This window comes from Amblyomma maculatum, chromosome 6, assembly GCF_055883805.1.
Source record: "Amblyomma maculatum isolate TAMU_Amacu chromosome 6, ASM5588380v1, whole genome shotgun sequence".
NCBI classification, from domain to species: domain Eukaryota; kingdom Metazoa; phylum Arthropoda; class Arachnida; order Ixodida; family Ixodidae; genus Amblyomma; species Amblyomma maculatum.
The window spans coordinates 4266006-4274123 of record NC_139349.1 but is presented as its reverse complement, the minus strand read 5'-3'; the positions used below and the strand labels follow the sequence as shown (position 1 = coordinate 4274123).

Below are 8118 nucleotides of genomic sequence, written 5' to 3'. Positions count from 1 at the left end.
TTCTTCACATTTTGGCTGGACAGTAAAATTTCAGCGGCTGTTTGTCCGAAGAAAGCTGCGGTAGTGTGTGAGCTAGATAAGAGCAAACCCACTCGAAAATGGGACTGCTTTCCCTTCTACGTGTTGTTATGAACCTTACGCGAATACTAGGTGATGGACAAAATTTCTGAAAGAAAGAAAGGGGGGCACTAAGCTCCGCCTTTAAGGGTATTGAACCAGAGTGTTAGTGGCCACCGTTTGCACACAGCTCCTTGTATGTTCACCTTTCGCATTCATGCACTCTCATACGAGCGTAATTGCTAAGCATTAATTTAAGGGACTTTAAAGGCTGGCTTGTGATCCTACCCTCCAGATTGAAGGGAAAGACCCCAGTTGTAAGCTCCTTGTAAATAGGCCTTGTCACGTGGTCGCGAGACTCCTGACAAGCCTCAAGCCATGTCCGCGACTTTTCGCTCACAACTCCGACGCCGGAATATATCAAACGAGGCCTTACCAATATCGTGTTGGAAGACAAGGGATTCCTAGAAAACGTGTAGTGTTAACGCTAACTCCTTTGCAGCATGCAGCACCAGCATGGCCGACAGCATGCTATCCTGATGTTTTTCAGACGATAGCGATGTAAGAAATTTGGCGGAATGACACACTCGTTACAAAACACAGTGCAACTGTTGGGACTGCTCTAGTTAGACAATAGGAAAAATAGACGAACCGTCGCGAATTGGAATAAACGAGTGCATCCCACAGGACATGCATCGCGATATCAGTAATAGCCAGCGGCTACGAAGGGTCAAAGAATGATGCTGTGCACAAGTTGTGAGCAACTTATCTTGCAAACTTTAGTCTCGATGCTACAGATAAATCCCCAAATTATTCTCAAGAACACTCCCAGGGAGGCAGCGCGGCACGAAGCCACATCCGAACCAATGAACTGGTTCCTGAAGGCTCCGGTAACACGGCCGCGCGTACAAGCCGGCGAGAGAGTGACAGAGTATGTGGAGCAGGCCGTCGCACAACGTCAACAGTGAACAACTAGCCACTCCGATCACTAAGAAATGGAACAGAACGGAAAGTTTGAGGGAAGATATAAGCAGTCAACAGTCTAAGGGAAACGGAGGGCGGGAAAGAAAGGGGAAAACAACCGGACGACGACTTCGGGCAGAGGAGCGCGCGCCCACTGCGGCCGCCGGAGCAACGAGGATCAATTAAGGGGGAGGGCGAGCAGAGCGCACCCAGCGCACGCTGTCGGAGCCGGAGCGAGCGCTGCCTGCTCCCGCGCTACTCCGACCGGTCTCCCTCTCTTTCTGCCCGCTCTTTCTCGCACATCCTTTCAGCCTCACAGCGCACCCGCCGCCGCAGCTCCGTCCGTGCTCGTGCGCGCGCGCGCGCTCCAGTCAGTTTGCGCGGACGTCGGGCTTTGCTGCCGTCGCTGCTGCTCCGGCCGGCAACGCCGTTGCCCAAAGGCCACGCGCTCTGGCGTGACCGCCCCGCCCCCTCCGCTCTACTCTCCAGTGGCCTTCGTCCGGAATTCGTTGAAAAAGCTGCCACTTTGCTCTTCAGTAGATATTGTTCTTAATACGCTCTCCAACACGCCGTCCTACGCATCAGCCGTTCATTTTCTCTACGTATGCCCAAGATTGACACAGACGCAACCGTCTCCAAGTCCTGACCATTTCTTCATTGGCGGTTCTGATTTGGTGCTCCTCCGTGGCTTCATCCATGCTTTTCAAAGCTTTAGATCGCTGTACGTAAAGGTGTGTTTGTGCAGGAAGATTGGGATTTTGTTGCTGAGTGCACACAGAGGATTGTGTTTCCTACGAGTGCCAACGAGCAACAAGACGTCCCCGTGTCGTGCAGTGTCTATTCGAGGCGTTCGGCAGAGTGAGTGTGTATAGGTGATTGGTTCGCGGATAGAATTGGTGACCGCGTTAAAAATCTTCGACACAGCAGAACCTGATCCGGCCACGACGATCGTTGGTCGTTTGCCATCAACCCTGCGCAGCTGCTGCCGCCGGCGCATGGAGTGACGAAGACGTCATCGATTCATCATTCCTGCTTGTGTTGGGCTTTCTGACGTGCGATCTGCCGCGGCTTTGAAAGGTTGAAAGAAAAAGTGAACTAAGCGGTCGGCGTTCATGTTCGACGACGTGACATAGGTGTTCGCTACTGGCCAGGCGTGACGGCTCCTCCGAAGTGAACGAGCTCCATTGCCAAGGCTCTGGAGGGATGCCCCTGTAATCACCGATCAACACTGGTGGCGCGCTTAATTACAGACATATGATAAAGTGCAGCTTTCCCCTTCCCATTACTCCTACCCTGAGGAGCCGTTAATGTATACTGGCCCCACCGCCGACATTGATCAGTGTCTTCTTCTACGTGTGGGTGTACGATATATAGTCTATAATTTATTTATCTTGTAACCGTCTCCAGCAGTAAATAGAGTATAAGTAACGCCGGTCGGCATAGTAGCGTCGTCAACGAATACCGCCACTTTCGTCTAGTAGCTGCAGCGCTATCCGACAACAACAAGCTAACGTCCTCACCGAAACAACTCTTCTTCAAAAACAAGACTCGGGTAGTCCTTCGACAGATTTCGACGCCACCAGTAGGGTGACTTGTCCTCGAATTTTCGCAATAAGTTTACTGTTCCTAACGTTTTTTTTTTTTTTTTTTCATTTTCTTTTTGAGAGGGAGTGCCGTGAGAACGCCTGTGTGAGTGCGCATGCTGTGAAGGAGCGATCCAACGGAATAATCGACGCTTTCCGTGTTGCGTGCAAAGGAAGGAAGCAGAGCAGAACCCAGGATCTCGCCTATCACCTACAGTGTGTTCTGTGCTGCCAAAAACGGGGCAGCCACATTTTGATTTCAAGTGTACGCTCCGTGATCCCTTGTGCGCGCTACCGAGGAGTAACACACGACAACAGAAACCTTCACTTCACCGAGGAGTAACCTGACGTCGCTACCAAGGTACGTAAGCTAAAAGAAAAGAAAAAAAAAACCATTACGCTGCAGCATATATGGAGCAGCAGGCTACTTAGTGTTTGCTAAAAGTAAAGGAATTAGAAAAAAACTGACATTGACAAGTGCGCATTAAGGACGCAAGTGTCCGACGAGCACCGCTCGTTCAAATGCATCGCTTAGTTAACTGAGCCATCTAGTGGTCCGAGAATGGTGACGTCTGCACTTCGTCTGTTGGCTTTGGTCGGCGATGCGTCGGCGAGCTGAAGCACTTCCTGGCGTATACCGCGACTATGATAATGCGCCTGTTTCACTTCAGATTTCACCACCATTTCGCTTCAGAACGTTGAACAGCGCATCGAGCCAAAGTTGACACGAGGTACCAGGAGCATCGTCAGACCATCTGCTCGTCTAGTAAAAATGGTCGCACAGCGAAAACAAAACAAAAAACAAGTTCCGCCTACAGATACATATTTTTTGTTTGTATGGGCGTTTGCGAGTCTCGCACCTTCTGTCCCTGATAATACATTAGTTTCTTGGCTTTCACCCTTCTTATGGAAAATTTCATATAGTTGGATCAGTGAAAAAGTACTTAGACAGAGCCGTCTATATATACCACGGATTTACATTTATTTTTCAGCGCAGCATCCAGTAATGAGTGACTGATTAGTCATTGTCATCCACTCAATCCTAGTCATGCGCACTATTGGCACTCGATCTGTCAATTAAGTTCACCAGGATGGCTCACAGGATAATTGTTAGAATGACAGCCCCTGGCAGATGGCTGTCCCAGGTTCGATCCCAACACTATATTTATTATGAAGTTTCTCTTCAGCTCTAGTTTTAATTTGCAGACTCAAGGCAGCGCTCGCATGGATGCTAGGGGCTGCATTTTCTAATATGCTCCACTTTGGCAATTCACCGAACAACATAGTGCTACATAAATTACTGCACAATTAACGTTTTTATTTTGTCGCTTTGTCATGACTGGCTGGCAAGTTACCGCCAAATTTCTTTGGTATCGGCCTGGTAAAACGCGGTATATTTGATGCGTAGAGAAGCTGTTGCTTTTTGACCCCGGCGTAAACATTCACCAATGATCCAACACTTAAGAGAAAGTATGCATGCAGTCTAGCGCCACTATGCGAAGTATAATAATCTGAATGTAAAATATGACAATTATGTATTGAGAGCTGCCGCAGCCGAATTAGGATAAACCCTAGCCGGCTGCAACCGAATCGCATTATTATAAATCCGTGGTCTTGTACTTAAGATGAAATAACACGAACGCGAGAGTGCTCTATTTTCTCACAAATAGAAGCACGCTCGTTATTCTTTCTGCAGTGCTAAATGCATGAGACAATTTGTCATGGATGAACGGCAAAAATATCGACGTCAGTGCGATGTACCGTAAGTGGGAACTTCCGCGTTGGACTAATGGACAAATGATATCCACATTTTCAAGAAAATATCTTATTTGAGAATGTCACGGGGTTCCCTGTATGTCACGTAAATGCCGCGTCGCTGTACGCGGCATTTACGTGACGTCACAGGCGCCCTTTTGAAATGCCGCGCATCGCTTTCGCTGGGCCGCTGATGATAAGAATAACCAGATACCCACACGTCTCTGCAGTGTACTTCTGCTTTTCTTTTCAGTCGGCGACAAAACGAGTTTGTTGCGAATTTCTGCTGGTCCTAACGCCAAGCCACGATTAGGTACCCGTCTGTGCTTAACAATGGCAACGGTCACCTGCGAAATGGAGTTAGCAGTAACTATAAAGAATTGAAATGTGCCGAACAAGACGATTACTCGGCGCAGCAGCATCCACTAAAAAGTAATACATCAGAACATTTTTCTTCTACTGGGAGGGGTCCACACTCCTTCCTCTCCCTTAGGCCACTCCCAGCCTTCATATTTCTTGCGCTGCCGTCGCCGCGTTTTATCGATAAATCTTAATCATCGTCGATCGCCTTCTTTCCCATCTTGCATAGCCTGCGGCATTACGAAGTGGGCTTCTCGTGCAATCATATTTGCGATCTTCGATGAGCGGACTCTCAACACGTACTGCAGCCGCTCCAGGTTTCTTTAGTAAAAGCGATCGAGATGCTGCAAAGGTCTGAAGGCACGTCAAATACGAGCACGAAGCAAGTGAAAACGTGCACTGGAGTCGAGGTACAAGAAAAAAAAGCAAATACAAAGAGGTTAGTAAACGGGAAAGAAACCCCGTGTTGAGGGAGTGCGGCATCTTGAGGAGTGCTTCTATGATAAGCACTGTTGTGTGAGCGAACTACGGTCGCCATCAAGCGAGGAGGAAACAAGCCGATCGGGTGATACCATGGGAGATGGAAATGGGCTGGGTCACATGGCTCCGTGCAACAGGCGCTGTAAAAGGGACCTTCTAGAGCCAGATTGAGTTGGCAGAACACGTTCTCACTTTGTCATATTAAACCTCCGTCACTTTTGCATAGTATCGAAGTACTGGTTCCCTTTCCCGTTAGGCACCGCGTGTTTAGTTAGTTCGCTGAAAAAATGAACAACTATAAGACCAGTATCGGATGGCGAATCTCTGGAGCTTGCCGTTTCTCCCAAAATCACACTGCACGCAACTACACAGCGCAGAGTCCAGCACAGCAGGTGGATACAGCGAGGTGGTAACGGCACCGGCGTGTCCAGCATCAAAAGGAAATCGAATTTATTTCCGGGCAGCTCTCTCTCTCTCCTGCTTCCCCAACACCGTCTGCTTCCGTGACTCGGTCCTTGTGAAACTATTCGGAGTCCCTGTATTTCCGCAAACCGGATCGGAGCTGAGAAAATGATTCCATGGTGCTCGTCCCAGCCATCCGCCTCCGCTCCTGCTCTCCTTTTCCAGCGGTTATGCGGTGTATTTATCTGCCTCGGTGTGTCTCTTCGCAATACGCGAAATATGCAATGCCACTCTACTTTCGTTGTTCTTTCGTTGCGGTTGCGTCTGTGGCTGATACTCCGCGGTCGCTATATTGCCCAAAAATGTGTCGTTTTCCGGTTGAGTATAGCTCCCTATGTTTCTGATTGGTAAAGAAAAACAAGTCGGTGACGTCAGTTTCATCTTTTTTTTTTTTTTCGAAAGTGTTTACGTCACTATGACTACCCACAGTATTTACGAATTTCTGCTCCTATATCATATACAGGCACATAATTTTCCATGCTGACCAGGATCTAGTGCATTTTTTTTTCTTGTGCGCATATCATTGTGCTGCCGATTTCACCCTGTTTATGTGCCCCTTGCAAGAATACTTGCCCGTCGACTGGGTTTTAATGCGACTAAGACAACGGTATGCATAGCTGAAGTCTGTGCGAGTAGGTATGTACTCACTTGCCCAGCATATATTCAAGACAAGACAGCGGTTGTCTTGTACAAGTCCTGTCTTTGTTGCGCTGTTCATCGGTACTAACAGTATGTATGCCGGCAAGCAGCGAACAGTCAGCATTGGCTGTTATTGACATCGAAGCGACGTTTAGAATCGTCTCCAATCTTTTAACAACGCTGCGCCCCACACTGTGGTCTCGTTTCTTTATTGTACTTGTAGTTTAAAACCCAGCATCTTCTGTGATTTAGAAGCCAGCAGCTGCATAAGGGGATCACTGCTCAGCATCCGACGTATTAGAGCGATGCTGTTGATCAAATTGTTTATCGGTCCATGAAGGCGTTTATGTCACTTTGCATGATAGCGGATTGACGCTTTATCTATAGATTATCCTAAAGCGCATCCACAACAGCATAGTCGAGCCTTGATAGAGGGCCACGGTACAAAACAGGCCTCGAAATGGGCTTGTGAATAAAATTGTACTTATCTCTCCAGCACCTCGCCGAGGGGGTGCAGTGGTTAGGACGCTCGACTACTCTTCCTAATAATAATAATAATAATAATAATAATAATAATAATAATAATAATAATAATAATAATAATAATATAATAAATAATAATTTATTTCTGATTTCATTTATACAATTTATAGTTTGCGCGGCTTAAGCAGAAATCTGCTTGAGTGTGGCACAGGCAGCCAGTGACGCACGGTACAACGAACACACATGAATCATGGTACATAACAAAAATATTCAATTTGCTCAGAACCCTATTTGCGCTTAAAACACCATATTTCTATATAGTGAACTGTAAGGAAAATATAAAAACATTGAAAAAGAATCAGAAAATCTGATAAGGGAACTACCTTGAACACAGCTGTGATAACTTTCCAAAATACTCTTTCTAGTTTCATCTTTCACCCCCATTAGTGAGTTTATTTTAGGCGCATCTTCGCTTTGGTCGTGAAACAACGAACGGGCACTATACTGTCGGCATTTATTTCCATAGTTGTGCAAATAAATAGTTTAGAGAACGGTTCATACGGGATCGAATCCCGGCGACGGCGGCCGCTTTTTGATGTAGGCGAAAAAGCAAGGCGCCTGAGAGCCGTTGCTTAGTTGGTGCACGTTAAAAAACCCCAGGAGGTAGAAATTTTCCGAGCTCTCTCCATTACGGCACCTCTCATAGCCTGAGTCGCTTTGGGATATTGAACTCTATAAACCAAATCATTATCTCTCTCACAGCTGAAGCACAGCGTGTTTGTGAAATGTTTACCATATGACAGAAAGAGTTTATCTGCTATAGCTTGACCTGTCTGTAGTTCAACTTCTTTGCATTGCCAATATGTAGCGCATGGTTCTTTCACGCGTGATGATTATTCTACAGCATTTCAGAGAGGTATTCGATGAGAGAGGGAGAGAGAGAAACTCTTAAAAATTAAAAAAAGAAAAGAGAATTTAGCCGGCTTTAACAGTTCCCTGGCATGAAACTCTGCGTGCGAAAGGAAATTGTTGATCGAAAGACGGAATGAAACAGGAGTGAAAAACAACAGAAAAAGATAGGAGGAGATAAACTGGGGCCATTGAATGCATACCAAGGTGAATTGTCGAGTAATTTTATGACATGAAACGATGAAATGCATAGTCCAATAAATGTGCTTAGAGTTCACAGCGTGAAAAAAGCATGAGGTTAACATGCAAGGTGAAACTGTAGCTTGTCTAGATGTCCAATGCAATTTAAACACGTAAGTAAAAACTTAATTGCATGTGTTTGCTGCCTACTGCAGGCTAAGGGACATAGAACACTGTCAGTTGTTAA

The 8118-nt window shown here is 46.6% G+C and overlaps 1 long non-coding RNA gene across 1 annotated transcript in view; it reads left to right on the top strand.

The window, feature by feature from the left end:
• Nucleotides 1–1345: 1345 nt before the first annotated feature.
• LOC146184956 (uncharacterized) overlaps nucleotides 1346–8118 on the top strand; it is a 277905-nt gene continuing 271132 nt past the window's right edge. Inside the window, exon 1 of the long non-coding RNA XR_014707769.1 lies at nucleotides 1346–2964. This is a non-coding gene — a long non-coding RNA (uncharacterized LOC146184956). The remainder of the gene's footprint in view (nucleotides 2965–8118) is intronic.